Source organism: Canis lupus, chromosome 15 (genome assembly GCF_048164855.1).
Source record: "Canis lupus baileyi chromosome 15, mCanLup2.hap1, whole genome shotgun sequence".
Taxonomy (NCBI): Eukaryota; Metazoa; Chordata; class Mammalia; order Carnivora; family Canidae; genus Canis; species Canis lupus.
In genome coordinates, this window is record NC_132852.1 from 53,010,022 (window position 1) to 53,036,291 (window position 26,270).

The 26,270-nt window shown below is 48.2% G+C and overlaps 2 long non-coding RNA genes across 2 annotated transcripts; one reads left to right on the plus strand and one right to left on the minus strand.

Annotated features, from left to right (window-relative positions):
* Positions 1-1,173: 1,173 nt before the first annotated feature.
* Positions 1,174-3,763, plus strand: LOC140605221 (uncharacterized). The gene is made up of 3 exons (XR_012007927.1): positions 1,174-1,290; positions 2,496-2,571; positions 3,025-3,763. It is a non-coding gene; the product is annotated as an uncharacterized lncRNA (long non-coding RNA).
* LOC140605222 (uncharacterized) lies at positions 2,813-25,522 on the minus strand. Its single transcript, XR_012007928.1, has 4 exons — positions 25,381-25,522; positions 24,029-24,135; positions 22,602-22,687; positions 2,813-3,099 (listed from the first exon to the last, which is right to left on the minus strand). It is a non-coding gene; the product is annotated as an uncharacterized lncRNA (long non-coding RNA).
* Positions 25,523-26,270: the final 748 nt, after the last annotated feature.

A 26,270-nucleotide genomic window follows, 5' to 3' on the forward strand; every position in this document is an offset into this window, starting at 1 on the left:
AAGGAGATGGGGCAGTCAGAGGCACCGAAACGCTGCCCACACTTCAAAGGCAGTTCCTCTTCCGGAAGCTGTTACAGCCTTTCAAGGAGGGTTAAAAGCAGTACAGCTTGGGGACGGGGACGGGGACGGGGACGGGGATGGGACGGGGACGGGGACGGGGACGGGGACGGGACGGGGACGGGACGGGGACGGGACGGGGACGGGACGGGGACGGGGACCCGCCGTCGGCTGCCACGCCGCGTCTGGACCCTCCCGGGTGCGCACTTCCCCCCTCCCCGGGACTTTACCGGGGCGCCGGGAGGCCCCATGGGGGGGGGGGCGGGGGAGCCGACGTCTAGCGCCCTGCACGCGGCGCCCCCCTTCCTCTCTGCGCCCCGCCAAGTCCACCCGCGCTGCTCTGACCCCGGGGCTTCCGCCGCGTGGATCACACACCCGACGGCTGGGTTTCAAAATCACAACCAGAAATAAAACACTCCCTATTTGGGGGGCAGAGGGCGGGGGCAGGGGGTGAAGAAGGTGCCTCGGATGCTCTGCTTTCCCCTGAGCAGGTGCTCTGAGCGCAGCATCTGGAGCCCCTCCCGGGACCCCCGCGCGCTGGCGGCGTCCGCACCGGTGTGCGCCCCACTCCCTGCGGACAGAGATGGGCCGAGATGGGCAATTTCGCAGCGCTCCTCCCCCCCGCAAAAAACAACAACTGGTTAGGGAGGTGGGCAGGCGTGGGCGCACCCTCTCCTGGACCCGGGCACTCGGGGCACTCGCTCGGCAAGCGCGCCCTCCCCCCGCCCCCCTGCCCGGCCGCGCCCCCCAAGACCCTTCAGCCCCACCCCCACCCCTCACACCCTGCTCAGCCCCTGCCCGCTCGCACCTCCCGGACCCCCCAGCACATTCCTGCCCCCGCGCGGCCCCCTCCAGCGCCCCGCCCGCGCACCCCGCGGTGCCGGACCCACCCCCCGCACCCCTGCCGAGCGGAGGCGCAGACGTGCCGCACGTGCGCCGCGCGGGGATTGGCGGCCGCGCCCCCGCCGCCCCCCCCCCCCCCCCCCCCCGCGCCCCGCGCCCCCCCTCCCAGCTGCGGTGCAGGCTCCCGGCCCCGCTCTGAGGGAGGTCCCGGGCCCCGGGCCGCCACCGGGCAGCTGGTCCGTAGGGCGGGGAGGGGGAGGGCAGGGGGGGGGGGGGGCCGGAGCAGTCCTTGGGGAGCGCCCCTCGCCGCGCGGTGTGGGCTCGGCGGGGCCCAGCGAGCCTGCTCGGAGGAGCGGGAGATGCGGTTCCTGCCGAGCGCAAATACTTTCGGTAAGTGATGAGAAAAAGTGCCCCCTTGATTCGGTTGTCTGGCTGGGGCGCCCGCGCTCTTTGGGAAGGAGCCGCGGCGGAGCGGGGGTGGGGGGCTCCCCGCCCCCTCCGACCCGAATTTCGCGGGAGAACCGTGGAGAAGGAGCCTGAGCCTTTCAAGAGAGCTGGCGGGGCCTGACAGTGACAAAGGCACCGCGCGTGTGCGTGGCTGGGGGCTGGTTCCCCGCTCGGAGCAGGGACCCACGGTGTGCCCATTCGGGGACTGCTGATGGCCGGGCTTAGCCCGGGAGGGCTCCCCAGAGGAGGCGAGCTGAGCGGAGGCTGTGGGTGCCCGGGACCCGCAGGACTGGAAGAGCAGCCTGGGAGGGACAGGGGAGCGCGCGGGCGCCTTGGGGGCGGGAGGCAGCAAAGGTGCCAGCAGGTGAACCGCGCAGGGCCTGGGCTCCTCCTCCCAGCTGCAGTCAAGCCAATGCAGTCAAGCCGAGGGAAGACAGAGGCAGGGAACCCCCCAACCCAGCCGAGGCAAACCCACCGGCCTGCGGAGGAATTGCCACTGAAAGCATGTAGGGACACCTGGCCAAGAGGCTTCTCTTGCGGGCTGCCTTTCCAGAAGCCCAGGACAGGGCTGTACCAAGGGCCAAAATACCAGGAGCCTATTCGATTACTCATTCTTTTGGAGGAGGGTGCCTGCTGCTTGTACAACCAGACAAACGCCATCATACACGGTGAGGGCAAAGGAGAAGAGGAGGGCAGAGGGGAAGAAACGTGCCTCCTGACCTGACCATCTTAGGAGCTGGTGAAGGGTTTCTCCCACTGTTCTCCCTGCCTCCTCTTCCACGCCTTAAAGCTTAGCGTCTATTTGTGTGATGCGTTAGTTTCCAAACTGCTTTCACATCCATAATTTATCCAGTAATCCCTATAACCTATAAAACAGGTTACTCATATGTGACCAGTGGAGGAAGTGACAGATTAGTTCAACTGTGTACCCAGAGTGATGCAGCTGTTAGGGATAGCTGTGGGACCAGAACTCGGGTCCTGGCTACCAATCCAGGGCTCTTTCAATACATCCAAGGAAGGAAAACAGGCCTGCTTTATGATTTCTGGTGCCCGGGGCACACCCGACAATTAAAATGAAATCCAGAAAGACAAGGTTCATTTTTTTTTTCTTAGTCATGGGTCTTTCAAATTGTCCCCTTGAAACACAGGTTGGCTCTGCTATTACACACCTGCGTGTGAAGAAGGGATTCCATTGAGTGACTGCCAGGAAAGCCAGCACTGGAGGTAAGAACAGAATGCCGGGGGGGCGGGGGGGGTGTGTGAAGATGGGTCACTGTGACTTGCTTCCTGATCCATACTTATGGTTAGAGCCACTCGAGATCTGGGGTCCTCTATCTCCTCTCCTATTGGTTGCCCACTACAGATGTTTTTTCCTGTCCTGGGCTGGGCTACACCCAGGGGGACCTCTGAAGCCTCCACCTCCTCCACTCCCACCCCTGAGGAAACAGAAACACCCACCCCTCCCATGGCCATGGCAACGTTGTTAAAATGAGTTTTGCTTCTAGAGGACTGTCACTTGAGCACTCACCATCTTTCTCCCACGTCAAGCTTTTTAAAAACGCACATCACTGAGCACGTCTCTGGGTTGGGATTCAGGAGGTCCTAGATGTGCGCTATTTGTTTTGTTTTGAATACCCTGACATGGTTTGGACGATCGGCCGGGTTTGGAACACACAGGTGTAGCACGACTTTCATCTGAATTGGTGGATCATCGGCCAGGTCAGGAACCTGTCACTGAGATGTTCATATTGCCTGAGAAGGGGCAGAAAGACAACTCCATTCATAAGGGAGCCCAGAACGGAACTAAAAGTGCTCACGGTAGGAAAATGCTGTGTTGAGTAGAAAGAAGACCCTAGAGGAATATAGGGTTGGGGAACTGAGAATGGGTGGGGACTAAAATAAAGTGAGAAAGTCAGTACTCTAAATAGAGAAAGGTCAGCGGCTTATATTTACATGACTTCTGTTCTGATCAATGGGCCGCGTTGGCTTCAGTTCCTTCCTCTCTAGATGGGCACCCCCCCACCCCCCCACCCCGGTAGCCACTGGCCATATGTGGGTGTGGAGCCCTTGGAATGTGGCTACATTTCAAGGTTCTGTCCACGTCCACTGAACACTGGATTTCAAAGACTCAGGAACGGTAAGAGCTCAGGGACACCTCTAACACTGATTATGTGTTAAAAGCGTATTTTGGGGGCAGCCCGGGTGACTCAGTGGTTTAATGCTGCTTTCAGCCCAGGGTGTGATCCTGGAGACCCGGGATCGAGTCCCGTGTCAGGCTCCCTGCACGGAGCCTACTTCTCCCTCTGCCTGTGTCTCTGCCTCTCTCTCTCTCTCATCAATAAATAAATAAAATCTTTTTTAAAAAAGTGTATTTTGGATCCCCTGAGTTAAATCAAATAAACATTATTGAAATTCATTTCACCTGTTTCTTTGTACATGTTTTTACATGTGGCTCCCAGAAAATTTTAAGTTACATATATGGCCTGTGGGGGCTGGAACTGTTCTTGACCTGAGTGATGGAGATATATGGGTATGTGTGCACATGTTGAAGTTCATCAAACTGTGCCTGTGGGCCTTGTGTACTATACTGTATATAAATTAAAAATAGTTAAAAGAAAAACAAAAAACTAACAGTGGCTTTCTGTTGTATTTAGAGCAAAAGCTAAGCTCCTCTCCATGGGCACCCAAGACCTGGCCCACTCATCTCCCTCATAGGACATCATTTCCCCCATGGCTCATGGACCTTGCCACTTTTCAGATGGGCCTGGCTCGTACTTATCTTGGGGTATTTGTATTTACATTTTCCTCTGCTTGGAAGGTTTTTCTCCCATATCGTCTTTGCTCCCATTCGTGTCTCAGCTCAAACATCTTCTCCTTCTTCCCTGACCATCTCTATCAGTTTTTGGTTAAAAAGAAACAAGAAACCCAAGTTGGCTTAAACATTGACGGGAATTTGTAGGCTGTGAAGCGATTAAGTTCAGAAGCGAATTAGGCACCAGGCAGGGTATAATCAGGGCCCTAGATCCTTTTCTCTTTGATTCTCTGGGGGCTCCCCTCAATAGGTCACCTTTATCCATTATCCTCATGTTAGCAGACTGGCTGCAGCAATCTCTAGCTTCTCATTCATATCCTACTTCATCCAGAAAGAGAGTTTCTTGTACTTCAACACTCAAAAGGGAAATCCTGCACTCACCTAACTTAAGTCCCGCCCTTAGCCCAGGAGAATCCCACACACTAATTGGTGTGATCCTGAACCAGTCCCTGCTCAAAGGACCCTAATTAGGCTTAGGCCGTGAAAGCCCCATGCCACCCAAATCTCAAGGCTACCATGTATTTGAGAGATTCAGATGGGTGCTGGGGAGGCAGCGGATGTGTCCCCAGACCACCTTACAGCCTCGAGTCCCTGGCTAGACCAGCACCTGGCAAACTTTTCTGCCAAGAAAAATAGTAGATAGGGACACCTGGGTGGTTCAGTGGTTAAGCGTCTGCCTTTGGCTCAGGGCGTGATCCCAGGGTCCCGGGATCGAGTTTTGCATCGGGTTCCTTGAGGGAAGACTGTTTCTCCCTCTGCCTGTGTCTCTGCCTCTCTCTCTCTCTCTGTGTCTCTCATGAATAAATAAATAAAATATTCAAAAAAAAGTAAAATGAAAAGAAAAATAGTAGATAATTAGGGTTGGCATGCTTCCTAAGGGTCTCTTTATTTCGTTTTATAATCCTTTAAAATATATAACTCGTTCTTAGCTCATAGGCCTGGGCCAAGGCCAGACCTGACTTGAGGGCCACAGTCTGCCAATTCTGACCTAGACCACTGTGACGCCTGAGATGTCTAAATTGACTTTGTTGACTTGTTCCCCGGCCTAACTACAGTGCAAGCTCCGTGAGAGCAGGAACCGTGTCTGTCTTATTCACCACTACCTTCTCAACACTTAAAGTGGGGCTGCACACAGATATGCTCAATAAATACTCCCTGGTTGGATGACGATGAAAACTTTACGGCAGAGTAGCAGGACCCAGTGCCTAGCTCTGGCCTGTATTTTTCTGCTCTCGCTGTCTAGAGGACACAGCTGCCCCACACTGAGCAGGACTGCTGCTGGGCCATGGGTCGTCATTATGTGAACCAGGAAAAGGTAACCCCTCTGGCTGATGTAGCCCAGCCCCCAGCACTGGGGTGAGGGGCCAAGGGCTGGATTGTGGACAGCAGCTCTGGGGTGGAGTTCTGAGTCAGAGTTCTGAGATCTCACGTTCTTGTGCTGTTCCCACACCTCTAGGCCAAAATCCTCTGTGTGTGCTCTGCTTGCTGCTTTGACTCTCTTTTCTTTCACCAAGTCCCAATACCCTCTTGTTCCAGTTTTCAACAAAATGACTGCCGTCTGCATATATTGAAGTGAAATTCTCATTTGGTACTTGGAGCCGCATCCAAGTATAATAGAATGTGGCACAGGGTCAATGCGTGGTTGGGGAGCAATTTCTGTCCCGCACGCTTGCTATACCATGGGAACTCAGAAAAAGGGCCAGTCAACATTGCCAATAGAGAAACTACCAAAAAATACAGAGTAATAATGTTGAGGGTTCTTCTATCTGGGAAGATAAAAGCTAAAAAGGAATTACATCTGGGGCCCCTGGGTGGCTCTGTCAGTTAAGTGTCTGCCTTCGGCTCAGGTCATGATCTCAGGGTCCTGGGATTGAGCCCCAAACCCACTCTGCCCCTCCCCCTGCTTATGCTCTCCCTCTGGTGCACGCTGTCTAAAAGAAAGATATCTTTAAAAAAAAAAAAAAAAGAGGAGGGGGAGGGGGAGGAGGAGATAACTCCTGTCCGATCACGAAACTATGGTTAGGGTGGTCATGAATCCATTCCCCAAATCCTGAACCAGACTAGGGTGCTCTGCTTAAAGCTGGAGAGAACTACTTGCAGGAAGAACAGAAGAAAAATCTTCACTCTGTGGGTGGTAAGTAAGCTCATGGAACTCATTACCCCAAGCAGGAGTCAGGCAGGAAATAAAAATGCCCAGTGATGCTGTGGAAGACTGCTGTTGACAGATTTTAACGACTTACAAGAGAAATGAGGAATGCCTTGGGATGTCAGGATGTGCTCTTAGAAGCAGCAGACGGGGAGTGTAGCTAGCTGTTCACAGGGCCTCCCTCCATACCCCCCGCAGGGACCGAGTTCGAGGCAGGACAAGACCAGGAGGCAAAGCTGCCCCCCCACCCCGTACCCCAGGAGCAGTGTGGAAGATAGCCTTGCTCAGGGGTACAGGCCCTCACCCCTCAAAGAGTGACCTTGCCGACGTGGGGTTTCCTAGGCCAGCTACAATCTATTGCTGGGAATCTGGGGCTCACGAGACAGTGAAATGATGTTTGCGGAAACTTTACGTGTCTACTCCCTGGGAACTCATCTGTTGTCATTACAACAGCTAACGTACATCATGTACCGTGTGCGGCTGTCAGTCCTTACTCATTTAATCCTTACAACAACCCTGTCGGTACTCTTATTTCCCCATCCTATTTGACAGATGGGGAAACTGAGGCACAAAGCAATAACTTGTCAAGGCCCCACAGCCAATAAGTGATCCAGGATTCAACCTTAGGCTGATTGATTCTGGAACCCATCATTTCCCCATGAATATGGAGTTAAGGAGTTCTGCTACAGTTCTGCTGAGGAAGACACTGCTCGGCTCCCGTCATAAGGAATCCCTGTGACCATGCACACTTTTTCAAGAGAAGTCATGAGAGTCAACACTGGGTTCTGAATCAAATAAATCGGGCTAAATCCAGCCTGAAGTCGTCTGGCTCCTGACTCCTGCTCCACCCACACCACCTCTCCAGCGACATGTTTTACAGGATGCTGTTGTCCACGTCTGTGGGCGACCAAGTTACTAGACGCGCTCTGAGGAAAGCAGGGGAGACCAGGAGGACAGACATGGGGCTGGGGTGCTTCTGTGACTGGGAGTCTGTCCCGATGGAACAGATGTGGTGTCCCTGTCACTCAGCGATGACTAGTAATCTGTGATCCCTTGCAGTTCCAGGACCCAGTGAATCCACGGATGCCGTCACAGGAAGCAGCATCTAAGGCTCTAAGGCAGAGAAAGGTGTTTGACATGTGGGAAGAGAAGCTCTGTGGCATATCTTGACTGTCCATAATAGTCACACAAATCACACAAAATGTGCAAATTGGCAAGGCAAGAGTGAGGAGCCTGTGGCATCAAGTGGAGCCTTCATTCAGGGTCACCCCGTAGGTTGGGTTGTGCACTGCACTTCACGTGCACAGGGAAGACAGGGGGCCTTTTCTAGTTTGCACAAAGGCACTATTTGCTAAACGGAGCACCCTCAAGGCTGTGTCTGCCCACGGGGGACCTTTTCTAATTCATATCAAGTCTCCATAGGTACCAGGTGGGCCCTGAAGAAATTTGGGGCACTGTGCTACAGCACAGAGCCTGATGCACCACCGCAGGGCAGGGCTCTGAGCTCAATGATAGGACGGAGCTCAATGATAGGACGGAGCTCAGGATGCCCAGGATCCAGAGCTGTCACTCCCCTGCGCCCCAAGCAGTCCCCACAGATCAGGGCTCCTGGGAGGAGCAAGAGGGAGGACAGGGAGGCCAGCCCCCAAGTGGATATTGCTCAGCTTCCTCGTTCCACCCCCCAGTGAGGAGAGCACAGTCCACCCAGCCCCTGAGTGCAAGAAGTGGGGGAAAAGGCTGCATCCGGGCACATGACCCTTTATTGCACCGGAGCCCCATCCCTCATAAACGTGGCTGGACCGGTGTCCTGGATCTCAACCAAACAGATGACAGCAGAGGAGCGGGCTGGAGGCTTTCCCTCCCCTACGGAACATGGTTTTATTTGATCCTCACCATTTCCCTTTTCACAGGTCAGGATGCTGAACACACATTCAAGAAGGATAAGGGAGTAGGTCAAGGTCACATAACTAGGAAGTTGCAGCCTGAAGCAGACGCTGTGGCCTCTGCCCAGGTTCCCCTTTGAGGCTGATGAGAGCTCACAGTCAGTCCCTCCCCAGGAACAGCCCTGCCTGAAGGGAGCCACCCCGTCCAACACGGGCCCCTTCCTGGGGTGACCCCAATCCAACTCAGCCCTGCTGGGCTGGGGGAAGGAGTACAAAGAATCCAGTCCCCTGCTCCAATGTGGGACAATTCTGAATGGCCATCCTGGCTTCAGAGCTTTTGTTACAGCTGTTGTCTGCATCTCCCTCAGCCCAATCCTGCTCTCCTCACTCTTAGAGCTACTGCTGGGGGGCATGCTCCCCAATAAACTCTCTGCATGCAAATCTCCCTCTTATAATTGGCTTTGGGGCATCCCACCTAAGACCCCTGCACTTCCCACCTTTATGAAACACTGCCTCCCACCTCAGGCTTGCCAGGATGGAAGAATCCAGAATCCAAGCAGGGAGGGTGAGGCAAACCAGAGATAAACAACAGCAGGAAGCCACTGCCACCCCCAGGCTGGAGGGACAGAAGTGGGGGCAGTGTTCTCTGAGCCCAGGGTTCGCCCAGCAGAAGCTAGAACCACAGTGGGTCACAGCAGATCTGTCTGGCTCCTCTCTTCCTTCCTCCTTCGATTTTAGGATTATTTACATTTGCACTTATTTAGGTAATGTTAAAAACTAAAAATTTCAAGTCAGTCCAGGGTCCCTTTTGAAAGGGAATCATCACTGTAGAATGATGGAGGAGGGCCCCAAGGCATCATTAGCCTCCGCCCCAGTCCTGCACACCCTTAACGTCCAGACTTTTCTATTGCTTTGATCCCTTGTTGGGGGAGGATGTAGCCCAAAACAGCCCAGGGAGCCAGAGGATTTTAGAGCTGGAGAGTCCATCTTCTGGAAGGGGGCCCTATAACTTTAGGGGACCATCACTCCAGGGGATTGAAGTCACCTCCAGCCTTTTTAATCTCAGCCTAGAAGGGTACATGCAGGAGAATGACTGGACATCATTGGCATTGGTAATAGATCGAGTGTGAATATATTTGGTTTGTCTTGTGTGGGGAGAAAGCTCCTCTGGCCTGTCCCCAGGGAAGGAAAACAAGGTCCAGTGGAGAGAGAAGGGCTGAGGAACCCAACCCAGGTCCTAGCTCCAAGGAAGCCAGGCTCTGCCCTGGAGACCAGCTGCCATCCGTTTGTTTTTCAGTGGGCTGGGGATCTGGGCTGAAGGCACATCTGCTTCTGTTTATTCTTCCTCCTTATCTTAATGGGTCCCCACCTACCACTCCCTGTTACCCCTCAGCACCCCTGGGGCACTCGGGTGCCTCTTGCTGCCCCGGCATAGACTCGGGGTTAGGGCAGGGTGGCAGGGAGGAGAACAAGCTGGAGACTTGGTGTCCTGGGTGCAGCCTCCTCACTAAAAACCACCCCAGGCTCAATTGGATGCTAAGGTCAAAGAGGCAAAGGGCAAGAGGAGTAAAAAAGGCCAAAGATTCTCTTCCTGAGAAGGAAAGCAGGAAACTAACTGGCAGGTTGCTAGGGCCAACCTTAGCTCTTCGCTCTAAGAGAACTGTAATGATGTTTAAATTTCAGGTTACACCTAGGCTAATAACTACAACTGGCAATTCCTGTGGGAAGGAGGAAGTTTTCTCCCATGAAGTGGTAATAGGGAGGCACTCGCCCTTGAACCCAGAACAGTCAGCTTCATACAGGAAGAACTTTGCTCAGATAGGGCCCCTGGGAGCCTAAGGCACCTTCGTGCAGATTTGAAAAAGGGGCCCCTTCATCCAGGCAGTTCCCCCTCTCCCTTCCCAGCACCCCGGGGCAGGAGAGGCAGGACACATAGTCCTAGCAGCCCTCCCCCCCTCCCTCCCCTTGCTCTCCCTTCCATCAGCCTGGACAGCTTAAGCTCTGAATAGACCACCCTGCTGGTGGTGTGAGAAAAGCTACCAGCAGAGAAAACCCGCTGGTAGGTGTGAGAAAAGCTTGAAAGGCTTTTAACACTAACTTGGTCCAAAGTCCCTGCTCCATTTCATTCCATGATAAGGCTTCTCGTGGAGTGGTAAGAAAGCTTTCTCATCACATTCCAGCCCTGACCTGGGTTATCCTAAATTGTGATTATTGGCAATTTAGAATGCATGAAAAGGTACTAGATTTCTCAAGGACTCCCTTCTTCAAATTTTGCCTAATGCCTGTCATCTTCAAGCAGGGTTTTGGTTTTTGTTTAACTGTAGATATCATGAGGTTCTGTTCTTTTTAATTAGCTTTCTTTTTGGGGTAGCAAAATTAGCAATACGGCATGGTGGTTCCAAGCTTGATTTGGGGGTCAGAATTATGTAAGTTCCAATTTTAACTCCCCCACTTGCTAGCTGAGTGGCCCTATGCAGTTTACTTCTCCAAAGCCCAGTTTGCTCATTTGTACAATGGGGATAAGTAAAAGTATTTACCGTAAAGACTTGGCCCATGAATTAAATGAGGCAATGCATGGAAAACACTTGGTGGAGAGCACACAGCACCTAAGAACCATTAGCTATTCTGAAGTTTTTTTTTTCTTTTTTAAGATTTTATTTATTTGACAGAGAGAGAGAGAGAACACAAGCAGGGGGACCGATGGGCAGAGGCAGAGGGAGAAGCAGCCTCCCTGTAGAGCAAGGAGCCCAATGTGTGGCTCGATCCCAGACCCCGAGTTCATGACCTGAGCTGAAGGCAGACGCCCAACAAACTGAGCCACCCAAGTGCCCCTGAAGCTTATTTTAAATAGGTAAGGAAACAGACACCTTATTTTGGGATAATTGAGAAGGATGACCATGTTTTCTGTCCTTGGAAAAATGGCTGATTTTGTTTGGGGGCTGGGAAAATGAAACTGGGGCATCAAATTGTGCCAAAAGACTAGAAAGTGTTCAAGAACATAGGAGACATTAAAGGGGTTCTTGATGGCCACATTTGGGAAGTTTTGAGCATCAGAATTAATAATGACTACATTTGGTAGCATCGCGAATAAAACAAAATCCATGTGTTCATAGTGAGTACTCAAAATCACTATAAGGGACAGGAAGAGAAAGAGCCAATAAAAATGGAAGGAATAATAGAATTGGAAATCACTATTTTACAGCCCCCAATCAAATAAGTGATTTACACCAAGATAATCTGTAGAGAGTAAGATGTTCACATTGCCACAGATGACTTATGTGTCACCAAGGGGGAAATTTCCCTTTACAATAGGGAGATCTGGGGCTCACCATCTTAGCTGAGCCATCAAACTGAGCATCACCAACAATGCAACAGTTATGCACCTGCTGATGTAATAGAATATGAACAACACAATACCACCTGTGGATTATTCCTGCCAACATAGCTAACATGAGTCTAACCCAGCCTCGTGTCTACATTCCAGTGTACAGGAAAGAAGGACATAGGGGAACAAGTTAAATTATACCAAGAGGAATCGAGACTACCAATTCACAGTGTGGAACACACTATAAGACAACTGACCCATGACAAAGGCTCTCTCCTTGGCCAGACTCGCGTCAGGCTCCTCCAAACATCTTTTAATGAGGTCTTGACCTTGGTCCCCACTCTGTCTTGGGCCTGCCCAGCCAATCTTGGCAAAGAATCTTGCTAAATCATCCCCCACCCTTGACATCCGACCATCCTTGACTTCTGATCAAGGTCCTCATCCCCCAGCGTTGATGTCTACACTGTTGACCTGCCTTCAGCAAGAGTCACATCAGGTCAGTGTAGTAAGAATCCCCCTACCCTCTCCTCTTGACATCTGCCCTTTGTCTATCCACTGACCCCCTCCTCCTGCTCCTTTTTTTTTTTTAAGATTTTATTTATTTATTCATTCATGATAGTCACACACAGAGAGAGAGAGAGAGGCAGAGACATAGGCAAGGGAGAAGTGCAGGGAGCCCGACGTGGGATTCGATCCCAGGTCTCCAGGATTGCGCCCTGGGCCAAAGGCAGGCGCTAACCCGCTGCGCCACCCAGGGATCCCTCCTCCTGCTCTTTGGCTATAAATCCCCACCTGTCCCTGTTTCAGAGTTGAGCCCAATCTCTCTCCCTTATTACAATAATCTTGAAGTCTCCCTTATCGTTCAAGCATAATTTTTTCTTTAATAGTTCAAAAATCAATGTCCTTTAAAAAAAAAGGTGGATTACTTTAGAATAAAAGAAGCTAGAAAGATGTAACAATCAAATGAATATATAAGATACTGTGATCAGATTCTGCTCAAAGAAGAAAAAAAATCTACATAAGATGTTTGGAGGACAACTGGATCCTTTTGATTACAGATCGGATATTATAAAATTATTGTCAGTTTTTGTATAGGTGATAATGGCAGGGCTGTGCTTTGCCTGAGGTTTCTTGAGGAAGATCCTGCCTTGCTTCTTCCTACATTTTTTGGGGGGATTGCTGGCAATCCTTGCTGTTCTTGGCTTAGGACAGCATTAACTCCTCTCTCTGTCTCCACAGTCACATGTCCTCCGTAGTGTGTCTGTGGCTTCTAATCTTTCTTTATAAGGACACTGGTTATTGGATTTAGGGCCTACCCTACTCTAGGATGCTCTTATCTTAACTTGATTACACCTGCAAAGGTGCTGCTTATGAACAGGTCACCTTTACTGGCACCAGGCTTTAGGACTTCAGCCTGTCTTTTCGGGGGAATGTAACTCAACCCACAACAAGGGTGAAATGTCAGGATGTCTGAAATCTACTTTCAGCTCTTTCAGGAAAAAAAAATATAGCTATAGAAAGAGCAAGAAAGGAAAAAAAATTAATGTAGTGAATGTGATCACTGTGATTCCTTAAGCTCCAGCTAAGCATGGATCCCAACTTGGGGATTGATCCCAAGACTCTGAGATCACAACCTGAGCGGAAATCAAGAGTTGGACGCTTAACCAACCAAGTGCCCCGAGCATCACTGTTTTTTTTTTAAAGATTTTATTTATTTATTTGACAGAGAGTGCAAGAGAGCATAAGCAGGGGGTGTAGCAGAGGGAGAGGGAGAAGCAGACTCCCCGCTGAACAGAGACCCTGGTGCAGAACTCAGTCCCAGGACCCTGAGATCATGACCTGAGCTGAAGGCAGACTGAGCCACCCAGGCGTGCCCCTCAAGCATTCCCATTTTTAATAAGGTGATCCTAACACAACACTAGGGTTGAAAAATACTAAATGCTAACACCATATTATTAAAAATACTACTAATACTAAATACTAAACATAAATATATACAAACACTAAAACATTAAATATATTTTAGGAAATATGAATACTAACTACTATAAACACTAAATACTATTTTTATACTTATAACACTAAATACTATAAATATCTACTATAAATACTATAAAAATAAATTCTAAAATATTATAAACTCACATGGATGTATTTAAATCCCCTGCCCCTTCTTTCTACCCACACACTCTAAAATGTGTTCTTTTTTAGAGCATAAATTTATGTAAAAGTGTACCAACCAATATTTCAGCGAACATTGACCCATGTAACAATGTTGAACAATTTATTATTAGATACATACTTCACAGTAGGGAGATATAGCCAAAGTTTATTTCTCTTGAACATCAATAGGCTTCAGCTAGGATTTGTTTTTCCTCCCTGTCTCTGCTCTTACCTCTCTTAAAGGTATAGGCTTTTCTTTTTTTAAATCTCTTTACTCACATTTTAGTGAGGTTTGGGGAGGAGGCTGGGGCTTATGCACATGTTCAATCTGCTATGTTTAATGGGAAATCCTCAGAACCCAAAGTTTTCAACCCTAATTTTATTGAAATGGGCTTCCTCCTGTAAACCTAATCCCAGTTTCAAAATGGAAGTCAAGGAGAAATAAGACTTGATTCACATAGTTTGTAGACCACTTTCCAAAAATGCACTGGCCTGTGTGGTTTAGTCTGAATGATCCATCTAAGTATAATTGTCTGACCGTCATGTGTGGACCATGTATATACAGCTCAAAGCCAAAGCCCCAGCCTCATCCCTTCTGGTGAAACACCAGTGCCCACAAACAGAAGGTTCCCCTTCTCTCACCCTGGAATAAACAGGAAGGTCTCTTGGGGCTGTGGTCTTAGGGCTATAGCTCTGCCCCTAATTTCTTCAGACCCTTTACTAAGAACTGAGTCATTGCAACATCACACCCAGCCAGCTGTCTCAGCACAAGAAAAGCTTTGCTGTGGTATGAGGTTTTGTGGGCTGCAAACTCCATCTAGGTCAGCAAATTAAACCCCATGGTGTGGTTACAGAGTCCAGCTCCATCTAGCTAAAGGGCTGTCTGACTTTACTCTATGGCCACCGGCTCTTTTGGTGCCTGGGATACTAGGCCCCTTGGCGGCTGTTTAAGGTACAACACTTCAAGCCTAAACCACTGGATGACATATGCCTAAACCCAGAATCTTGTTTTCTCCACCAGGGCTCTAGGGTATATGAGAATAGCAATACTCCACCACCCCTGCAGACATGGAGGTTTGTGTGTGTGTATTGGGACAAACACGGAAAATAGAAATGTGTTTCTTCCTTAGTTTCTCCTACTACTTGTGTTTTTCTGCTGCCGTGTTGACCCAAACATGAGCCTTTCTTCTCAGTTCTCTTTCATGGAAGTTTTTAAGAATCATTTCACAACAGATGGCCAACTGGTATACCTAGATTGGGTTTTACAAAGGGCAGTGTCTCAATGGTGTGGAGTCACCTTGGCTCAGGAACTGAGTCTCAGATTTATAGTGGATAAAGCCTTCAGAAACTACATTATGTCAAAAATTCAAAACAACTCAGCAACTACATATTTGAGGGCCTGCTACTATCCAGGGCTCAGGAACACAGACCTGAAAACCAGAGTTGTCTCTCAGGAGTTCTTTGACATTGGAGGAAGACCAACATAGTAGTGAATGGTTATACTTCTTACTACCTAGCACCTGCTCCTGCTTCTGGAAACAGTACCCCAAGTTCACTCTGGGGAAACTGCCCCCCTCATCCTGTGTGCTTTCACTGGGACTGAATCTGCCCCTAGCTCTAGAGCTGAGGTATAGACTCACGCCTGACCACAGTGATTGGTTTAAAGATGGGCATGAAACCTTCAAAGCCAAAGATATCCATGAAATGTTTGCTGATACTATTCAGGCAGAGGTACTAGGTACTTTTTACTAGGGTTGCTACCAGTAAGGATGATACAAGAATAGAACTGCCAGAAGCCACAAGATGGAAACCTAAGAATGAGGCCAACACAGCAAAAGACAGATCTGAATGAGAGAAACTGAGCTCCTCGGTCATGCCATTTTTGAAATTCTGCATATTACTAGACTTCTCTGTCAATTGTCCCAATATCATTTTTATTTACTTAAGCTACTTAGATGGGGTTTTCTGTAATTTGCAACTAAAACAGTTCTATGTAGTAGGTTGAATAGTGTCCACCAAAAATTCACACCTACCCAGAACTCCGGAATGTAACCTTATTTGAAAACTGGGTCCTTTAAGATTTAATCAGTTAAAAATGTTGAGAGGATATCATCCTTGATAGATGATGTGCCCCAAATCTAATGACTGGTGTCCCTTTAAGATGAGGAGAACCAGGGGCTGGGGGAGTTATGCTGCTCAAGGCCAAGGAGCACCTGGGGCCACCAGAAGTAAGGAAGAGGCAAGGAAGGATCCTCTCAAGAGCACGTAAAGGGAGTCTGGCCATGCTGACACCTTGATCTCAAACGTCTGGCCTCTAGAACCGTAGAATGTCCACTGCTCTAAGCCACCCATACTTTATTATGGAAGCTCAAGCAAACTAATACTCTCTAATATATGTTATCATTTAGTAAACACTTATGTGTTTGAACAAATCTCAGCATAAAATCCAAAGGCTGCTGAGAGATATTTGAGCTGGGACATTATGAAGCCTGAGGAACTGACTGTCCCACCAACCTGCCTGGCCATGGGCGCCCCTGGAAGGCCCCTGGAGAGTCTACACAATTCATATTCTGTAGGCCTCCTCTTTTCTAGATTTCTTGCAGGCCACTCTCCTAACGCAGGCACTTCTTTTTCTTCAGCAGGGAAATGAGCTCTGTTTGATAGACATTTAAAACATTTCTCCCAGTTTGTTTTCTGTCATCTCACTTTGTTTGGAGTAATAATTGCCCTGTAGAGTTTACATTTTTATACATTTTCAAATCTATCCATTTTTTAAAAAAAGATTTTATGTATTTATTCGTGAGAGACACACAGAGAGAGAAAGAGAGAGAGAGAGGCAGAGACACAGGCAGAGGGAGAAGCAAGCCCCATGCAGGGAGCCTGATGTGGGACTTGATCCCAGGTCCCAGGGTCATGCCCTGGGCTGAAGGCGGCGCTAAACCGCTGAGCCACCCGGGCTGCCCAAATCTATCCATTTTTTAATGGCTTATCATTGTTGGCCTTTTAAACATTCCCCTATTTTTATCTAATGGGCTATCCTACCTAATAAGGTAGCTTTTTTTTTCCTTTTTTTTTTTCCTTATTGTAAAAAAACATACGCAACAAATTTGTCATCTTAACCATTTTTAAGTGTACGGTTCAGTGGCATTAAGTACATTCACATTGCTGAGCAACTGTCACAACCATCCATCTGCAGAACTCTTTCCATCTTGCAAAACTGAAACTCTATACCCATTAAACAATAACTCCCCATCTCTTCCCTCCCCCTGCCTCTGGGAGCCATTCTACTTTCCGTTTCTACAATTTTAACTACCCTAAGTATATGGCAGCTTTCTTTTATATTTGCCTCTACTTGCCTTACGCTGCATTTCCGCCACCTTTTATTAGGTGTTCCCAATAAATAGCAGCAGTGGTAACAGCTACCGTCGGCTATGTCCAGTCATTGTTCCCAGGCTCTGAATCCAATGGCTCTGATCTGCTGGTGTCCCTGCCAGCTACGTGGCATTCTGTGCATTTTACAGATGATAAGAGTGTGACCCCAACAAGCTCTACAAATTGCACTGATTAAAGAGTCTCGCACTCTTATTTGGAAGAGGGAGGATTTGTGCTCTTGTCTGTCCAAGCCAGAGCCACGGCTCCCCCCACAATGCCATTCTCAAAGACTTGCTTGCATGCCCTCAGAGTGACTGGCTTCTACAGACCTTGTCTCTTTTTTTTTTTTTAAGAGTTTTTTTTAGAGGTTTATTTTTTTTTATTTTATTTATTTATGATAGTCACAGAGAGAGAGAGAGAGAGGCAGAGACACAGGCAGAGGGAGAAGCAGGCTCCATGCACCGGGAGCCCAATGTGGGATTCAATCCCTGGTCTCCAGGATGGCGCCCTGGGCCAAAGGCAGGCGCCAAACCGCTGCGCCACCCAGGGATCCCAGACCTTGTCTCTTAAATGTTGGCCATTCCTGGCTTTACTCCCACAGGAAAAACTTACTTTCAAATATTGCATGCAACTTTTTCACCTTGAAGCCTGGTTACAAAGTACAACGCCATTGGGGCACCTGGGCTAGCTCAGTCAGTAGAGCATGTGACTCTTGATTTCAGAGTTATAAGTTCAAGCTCTACATTGGGTGTACAGATTATTTAAAAATAAAACTTTTAAAAAACAAAATAACCCCAAATATAACTCTATTAATATCATGGGAGAATAAGAGGAAACAATTATTAAAAAGCAAATTCTATGACCATGGTCAAGATTCCAAAGTGGAAGACTGTGGTAGCCCCAAGTGGCTCCCATGGGCGTGTCTCCACTCCACTTTCTGCTCTCTCTCAGGTGGCTGGCCTCTAGTTGCCAACTTATCTTGTCCTAACCACAGGAAAGCACAGAAGAGTATGAACTTTGCCTCATGCGAACTCTTTTTCCTGTGTGAGAGCTGTGTCTTTTTTAAAGGAAGTGTAAACAATGGTGCATGATACTTGTATTAGTTTGCTAGGGCTGAATGAAGTAGCTGAAATGACAGGAATGTCTCACAGTTATGGAGACTACATATTTGAGGTGAAGGTGTTGGTGGGGATAGTTTCTCCTCAGGCCTCTCTCCTTGGCTTATACACAGTGGTCTTCATAGCATGCACTAGTGTGCTTGGGCTGCCATCATATCTGTTTTCCCACAGCTCTGGAGGCCGCAAGTCCAAATTCAGGGTGCCAGCATGGTCAGTTTCTGGTGACAGCCCTCTTCCTGGCTCAGAGGTGGCTTCTCACAATGTCTTTGAGCAGTAGAGAGGGTTACTGTTGCTTCCTCCTCTCCTTAGAAGAGTGGTAATCCCATCATGAGGATTACCACTGTCTGTCTTAGCTCAGGCTGCTGTCACAAAACACCACACACTGGGGGGCTTATGAACAACAGTCGTGGAGGCTGGGAGGCTATGCACAAGGTGCCAGTGTTGGGCACATTCTGACCAGGCCTTCTTCCAAGTCACAGAGCACCTGCTAACTTGTGGCATCCTCACGGGGCAGAGTAGAGAGAAGAGGAAACAAGGTATCTCAAGACTCTTATAGGGGGCACCTGGGTGGCTCAGTGGTTGAGCATCTGCCTTTGGTTCAGGTCATGATCCCAAGGTCTTGTGATCGAGTCCTGCATCAGCTCCCTTCAGGAAGCCTGCTTCTCCCTCTGCCTTTGTCTCTGCCTCTCTGTCTCTCATGAATAAAAAACATCTTTAAAAAAAAAAGTCTCTTATAAGAACACTATTCCCATTCATGCAGGCTCTCCCCTCACTGCCTCATCTAATTCTAATTACCTCACAAGAGCTCCACCTCCTAATACCATCACATGGAGGGGTCTGTAGTTTCAGCAGATGATTTTGAAGGACACAAACATCCTGTCCATAACAAGGCCTCACCCTCATGACCTCATCTAAACCTAATTATTGAAAGCTAATTATCTCCCAAAAGTCTACCTCTAACTAGCATTACATTGGGGTGAAGTGTTTGTGGAGGGTGGTTAGGGCTCCAACACATGACTTTGAGGGTTGGGAGACATAAATATTTAGTTCATAGCACATTGTCTTTTCTCCTTCCAGTGTGCAAATTTCTTCTCCTTATAAGGACCCTACCCCGCAGTGACCTCATTTGACCTTAATTACCTCTGAAAAGGCCCCATCCCTAAAGAAAGTCACATGCGAGCTACTGGGAGTTAGGATTCCACATATGAATTTGGAGTGGGGGTGGGAGGGACACAATTTGGCCCAAAATACTACTCTGAGCCTCATGGAATGAAGAGATTTTTTCCAAGTCTAACATTCCTGACCCCTCTCACGCCTGTGAATGATCAGATTCACCAGGTGTCCACTACTTTCAGCCTCACTCCCAGCAGCTTATTATTTTCTTTTTCTTTTTTTCTTTCAGATCTTATTTACTTATTTGAGAGAGAGAGAGAGAGACAGAGCAATGGGGGGGGGGGTGGGGGGGGTTGGTGCAACGGGAGAGGAAGAAGCAGGCTCCCTGCTGAGCAGGGAGCCCAATTCAGAGCTCCATCCCAGGACCCTGGATACATGACCTGAGCCGAAGGCAGATGTCCAACTGACTGAGCCACCCAGTTGTACCCCCATTACAAAAATGTTCAAACATAGAAAAGTTGAAAGAATACCATAATGCTCACCTGTATGCTTATCACCTAAACTTCACCATTGTTGACATTTTGCCACTTTTGTTTTACCTGTATACACGTGGTGGGGGAGGGTTGCTAAATTGCTTGAAAATAAGTTTTAGAACTATTTCACTCCACATGTTTCAGTATGTACCTCCTAAAAATAAACATAGTGCCATTTTCACATCTAAGAAATTTTATAGTAATTTGTCTTTCTTTCTCTCTCTCTTTCTTTCTTTCTTTTTTCATAGGCTCCATGCCCAGTGTGGAGCCCAACACAGGGCTTGAGATCAAGACCTGAGCTGAGATCAAGAGTTGGACACTTAAAAAAAAAAAAAAAGAGTTGGACACTTAAGGGTGCCTTGGTGGCTCAGTCAGTTGAGCATCCTACTCTTTTTTTTTTTTTAAAGATTTATTCATTTATTTATTCATGATAGATATATAGAGAGAAAGAGAGAGGCAGAGACACAGGCAGAGGGAGAAGCAGGCTCCATACCAGGAGTCCGACGTGGGACTTGATCCGATCCGGGGACTCCAGGATTGCGTCCTGGGCCAAAGGCAGGTGCCAAACCGCTGAGTCACCCAGGGATACCCGAGCATCCTACTCTTGATTGCAGCTCAGGTCATCTCAGGACTGTGGGATTCTCTCTCTCACTTTCCCTCTGCTCCTTCCCCCTCCCCTGCTTATGCATGCATGCACACTCTCTCTTTGAAATAAGTAAATAAAATCTAGAAAAAAAAAAAACAGTTGGATACTTAACCAACTGAGCCACCCAGATGCCCCTATATTAATTTTTTTAGATATTTTTAATTCTATTTAAATTCAACTAATTGACATATAACACATTACTGATGTCAGAGGTCGAGATCAGTGGTTCATCTGTCTTATATAACACTCAGTGCTCATTATATCATGTGTCCTCCTTAATGTCCATCACCCAGTCACCTCCAGTAATTTCTTAATATCATCCAATATCTAGTCCATATTTAGATTTCCCTCAAAATACATTTTATAGCTCTTTTTTTATAGAACCAGAATCTAAACAAGGTTCACAAATTGTATTTGGTTACTGTGTCTCTTTTATCCCAGAAAAATCTCTCTCACCATTTAATTTTTGACATTGACTTTTTAAAGAAACCGGGTTAGTTGTTTTGTAGTTAGTTGTTTTTGAAAACCCACATTCTGGATTTTTCTGATTGTTTCTTTGTATGCCATTTAACTTGTCCCTCTATCCCTTTATTTCCTCAACTGGGCTTTTTCAACTGGGGTTCATCTGTACTAAAACAATTCTAGATTCATAAGGAGAAACTAATTCATTATATACAAAGGAAGCTGAGATCATTAATTGTATATGTCAACTTGTCTGGACCACAAAGTGCCCAGAATTTTGGTCAAACCTTATTTTATAGAATATTTTATTTAAATTCAATTTGCCAATATATAGTTTAAGTGCTCATCCCATCAAGTGTCCTCCTCTGTGCCCATAACCTTTGGTCAAACATTATTTTAGATGCTGCCATGAGAGTGTTTCTGGATGAGATTAACATTTGAATTGGTAGACTGAGTAAAGCAGATTGCTCTCCCTAATGTGGGTGAGTCTCATCCAATCAGTTGAAGGCCTGAAGAGAACAAAACCTGACCCTCCACTGAGTAAGAACAAACTCCTACCAGACTGCTGAAGAGATGGGACATTATTATTTTCCTGCCTTCAGACTTGAAAGGAAACACTGGCTCTTCTTATGGCTCAAATCTATTGACTTTCAGACTGGAACTTATACCATCGGCTCTCCTGCGTCTTCAGCTTGCCAACTGTAATTCCTTAGACTTCAGTCCCCATAATTGCAGGAGTCAGTTCTTTCTAACAAATCTGATACACACACACACACACACACACACACACACACACTCCCCTATTGGTTCTGTTTTTCTAGAGAACTCTAATACAGATGCCTTTAGGTCACTGGGCTTATTTCTTTCCCAGAACCATGGTTGAAAAATTTAGATGAATAGATTAAGATTAAACATTTGGGGCAAGAACATTTCACATCATGTGACATCAGGAACCCCATAATATGTCCCTCTAATAATGATGCTAAATTTGGTCACAAATTAGCAACAAATCTGTTGATCACAGATTTTTACTTTATAAAGCTTCCCCCCCCCCCCCGCCCTTGTGATTAGCAAGTGATTCTGTGGGGTTAGGCACCATGCAATTATCCTGTTCTCAACTAATTTTTACTGAATGATTTTGGTACTCATTGAGGATCCCTGCCTGAACCAGTTATTTCATTGGTTGCCCTCCCAACAATTTAAACTTTAAAAAGTTTGCGCCTCAGGCCACCTGGATGGCTCAGTAGTTGAGTGTCTGTCTTTGGATCAGGGTGTGATCCAGACCCACATCAGGCTCCCCAGAGGGAGTCTGCTTCTCCCTCTGCCCATGTCCCTGCCTCTCTCTGTGTTTCTCATGAATAAATAAAATCAAGAAAGGAAGGAGGGAGGGAGGGAAGGAAGGAGGGAAAGAAAAAAGAAAAAGAGGTCAGACTGAATGGCTCAGTGGTTTAGCGCTGCCTTCGGCCCAGATGGTGATCCTGGAGACCAGGGACTGAGTACCACATCGGACTCCCTGCATGGAGCCTGCTTCTCCCTCTGCCTGTGTTTCTGCCTGTGTTGTGAGAGAGAGAGAGAGAGAGAGAGAGAGAAGAAAGAGGGAGGGAAAAAGAAAGTTTGCCCCTCAAAAGGCTCCAGCTTAATCTCCTGTGATTAAGGTATGTAGCAGGGCCAAATCTCTTACCCTTAGAGGGCTTTCTCTTTCCTATGAATCCTCTGATAACTGCTTAGTCCGTGCAGACCAGACCTGGCTGGTTGATTTCCTGGTGCCTGGAAAGTAAACATTAGGGGAACATTTTGTATCTTTGGTTGTGGTGCCTGAAAACAAGAATCAGAACCATTTGTGGAGGTTGGTGGTGGGGGCAGTGCCAACAGGAAGTGAAGCAAAGCTGGCATATCTGAATTAAGAGCAGGCTAAACTGAAGATGCCAGTGGGAATGAGGGACTCAGGGAAGGTGAGATCAGAGGGCCCCTGTCAGAGAACCGGCAGGATGCTGAGCATCAGCCAGGATTGGAGGGAAATGTGCTTTGCATTGGGGCTCCCCTGTGGGAGGGGAGTGGGTGGGCAAGAGGGGGGAGTACTAGGGCAGGCTGGGGGTCTATGGAACAGAGTGGGAAGACTCTGAGGGCAGAGGATGCGGCACCCAGGTCGGGGACAGGCTGAGCTCACACCACACTTCATCGGAGCAGAGAAGGATTAAGGGCAGAAGTTAGGGAAGATCAACAATTCGTACCCCAGGCAGGAGGGACTGGCAGGAATCAGAGAGCCCCGGTGGAGGTGACCCCGGAACCAAGCACTGCAGAAGCAGAGAAAGGTGGCAGTTCTCGAAGGAATTCTATGAAGGCAGGGGAGCCAGGAGGCACAGCCTCTGTGTACAGGCCAGGAGGAAATCGGTGGTCACAGGGGCCTGCAGGTGGGCCAGGGATGCTGGTCCTTCTGTCCCACCTCTCCCTGACGGCCTACACCCGATGCTGGTTGCTGCAGGTACCCCCCAGGAAATGTATTTGTGGAGCTTGAGGGACCCCAGGGCAGTAGAGCCCAGCTCTGCCCTCTCAGAATGACACTTCCCTCCTGCCCCTCCCAGAAAATGTAGCAGGAGCTTCCTACAGCCTCCTTCCTCCACCCCCATCACCTTAGCATTTCAGCCCCTGGAAAAGATTAGTGTCACTGGCAAACCTGGAGAGCTCATTGTGCACTTCCTCTTCAATGTGATTTATAAAAAAAAAAAAAAAAAAAGGCTTGAATGAGATCAGTTCCAGCACTTTCCCTAGGGATCCATGTAAAGTCTACAGAGAAGTGTCCATTTATCACTACCCTGGGGTTTCCTGTTTTGAACCTGACCTGCTCTTGGCAGACCCTCCACCCTGGTTTCATCCAGTGGAAAACCCTGTACAGACTTTAACCCTCTCTTTTCCCTCATCCTTCCTTGGTCCCTGCCCTGCTCTTTCCAAGCTCGGGGCTCCTGGGCAGGACTCAGGCCTCCGGGGACCCACAGGGCAGGGGAGGCAGCGAAGGAAGCCACATGCTGGCCACACCCCTTGTAGTCTCTGCACCAGGCTACCTGGGTAATATTTCATGGAAGTTGGAGTGCAGAGGAAATGCAGGCCCACCTAGACAAAACGTGCCTGGCGATCTCAGGAGCAGAGCCGTCCTCGGTGTGGAGTGTGGTTTACAAAGAGCGGACAGATCCAGTTTGAAAGCAAACACCTGGCTTGGCCTGGACCGTGGAGAGAACAATGCAGAAGTGGTCATGAAATGGGGAAGGTAAATAGTGGAGCTCCATCTATGACTGCCCCGAGAAAACTGGGGAGGGTGCCAGGAGTTCACTTTTCTCTTCATTAAGTCAGGATTGTATCCTGACCACCTACCAATACTGGTTTGTCCCAAAACCCACTGGTGATCAGCTGCTTCAGGTATCAGGAAGTAATCCCATCCCCCTCTAGGGCCAACACAGGTATGCCTTGCTCTACAGAAGCTTCCTAGCTAAATCCTACCTGCCAATGTCAGGACAATTGTATGTCTAGCCAGCTTCTCCTAGCCCCAGACCCCAACCCACCAGCTATAGAGTGTGCACATGACCTGGGTTGCCAATCATGTGCCCCATCCCCCTGCCCCGGTGCCCAGAAGCCAAGAAAGACCTAATGCAACTAAGTGGTTGCAATTTAAAAGCAGGTGTGGCAGCCTGATGGTTGCTTCCCTCTGATACTCATTCTCTTCTTATTCCTTAGTAACAGAAGTCCAATTTTTTAAAAATTGTGATAACATTCACAACAACAAAATTCACCCCTTTAGAGCGTACCATTCAATATTTAGTACACTCGCAAGGTTGCACAACCCTCACCACTATATCCAGTTCCAGAACATTTTCATCACCCACAGGATTTATCTTACTCAGGGCAGCAATGCTGCCAGCTTCAAGACTTCATTTCTCAACTCCCGCTGCAGCTAGGTGTGCTTTGTGGCTGGGTTTAGTCAATGAACTGTGGGCGGAAGCTAAAGGGGCCCCCAGGGAAGGGCCTTACAAGGAAGTGGCACCTTTGTCTCTCCTGTTTCTTTCTTCTGCTGCCTTTAACATCAGCTGTTTTTCCAAGGGTTTAATGGAAGAGCTGGCCTGGTTGGGGTTTTTGCCCCTGGTGTGGGCAGTACAGGTCTTAACAGGGAGTTCTGCTGCAACTTGCTACGGATTAAATCAGATCCACACATGAAGACCAGCAGGTGTGGCTCTTTGGAGAGCCACCAGTATAACAGGCTGCCGGCCCTGCCCACAATCCTTGGTTGTCTCCTCTAGAGAACCATCTCTGATGTATTCCTATTTGACTTGATTTTTCCAACATAACCTATAATATAATCTGTCTCCAGGCAGCGTGAACTTTGACCACTAGAGCTCCCATCCGGAAGCTGCTAAGCCCATCCCTCAGAGGCAGGTGTGGCTGCCTGAGTAATAAGCTTAGACAGCACTCACTCTGCACCAGGCTTTGATAGAAGCCCTTGATGTAGATCAGCTCTTGTAATCCTTATAGTAACCCTACGAGGTTAGAATCGTTTCCTTTTTAGAGACTAGGAAACTGAGGCGCAGAGCTCATTTACCTCGTGGTGCGGCATTTTGTCCTAAAACAAAACACAGGACAAAAGGCCATATGGTGACATCCACGCAAATCCTCCTTCCACTTTGGTCCTCCCTGCCACCACCCCTGTTACCATAGCTCCACACAGAGACTGGGTGGCTTAACAACAGAAATTTATTTAACTGGTCCCCTACTGGCTGTTTCCAAACTTTTGCTGTTATAAACAACACTGCAACAAATATCACTGTGTATATATAATTTTGTCCATGCGTGTATCTGTTAGATGAATTACTAGAAGTGGGATTTCTGAGTCAAAGGGCATGTGCATCTGTAATTTTGATGGCTACTACTCTCCATAGAGATTGGACAGATCTGCTCTCCCACCAAGTGTTTGAGGCCACCTGTTTTGCTATTGCTTCATCAACACACCAACAAAATAGTGTCAGACTCTGCCAGACGGATAGGCAAACAAATAAATAACTCCACTGTACTCTAACTTGTCAGTTGTGTGTGATGAATTAGATCGAGCATCTTTTTACCTGTTGGGGAGTCATGAGCCCAGGCTGGGGGACAGCCATGCCCTCGGGCCAGGCCTCAGGCACAAATACCCCATCTCTACCTCCAAAGTAGGAGCTGCTTCTCAAGGCACCAAGTCAGATGCTTCTTTCCAAATGGCAGGGCTGCCGGGGATGAGGCGCCAAAACCAAAATAGCATGCTTTCTTGTTTCTAGTTTTAATATTTTTTTCTAGTGCTAAAACAACATACAACCCTGGACAAAAAAGAACA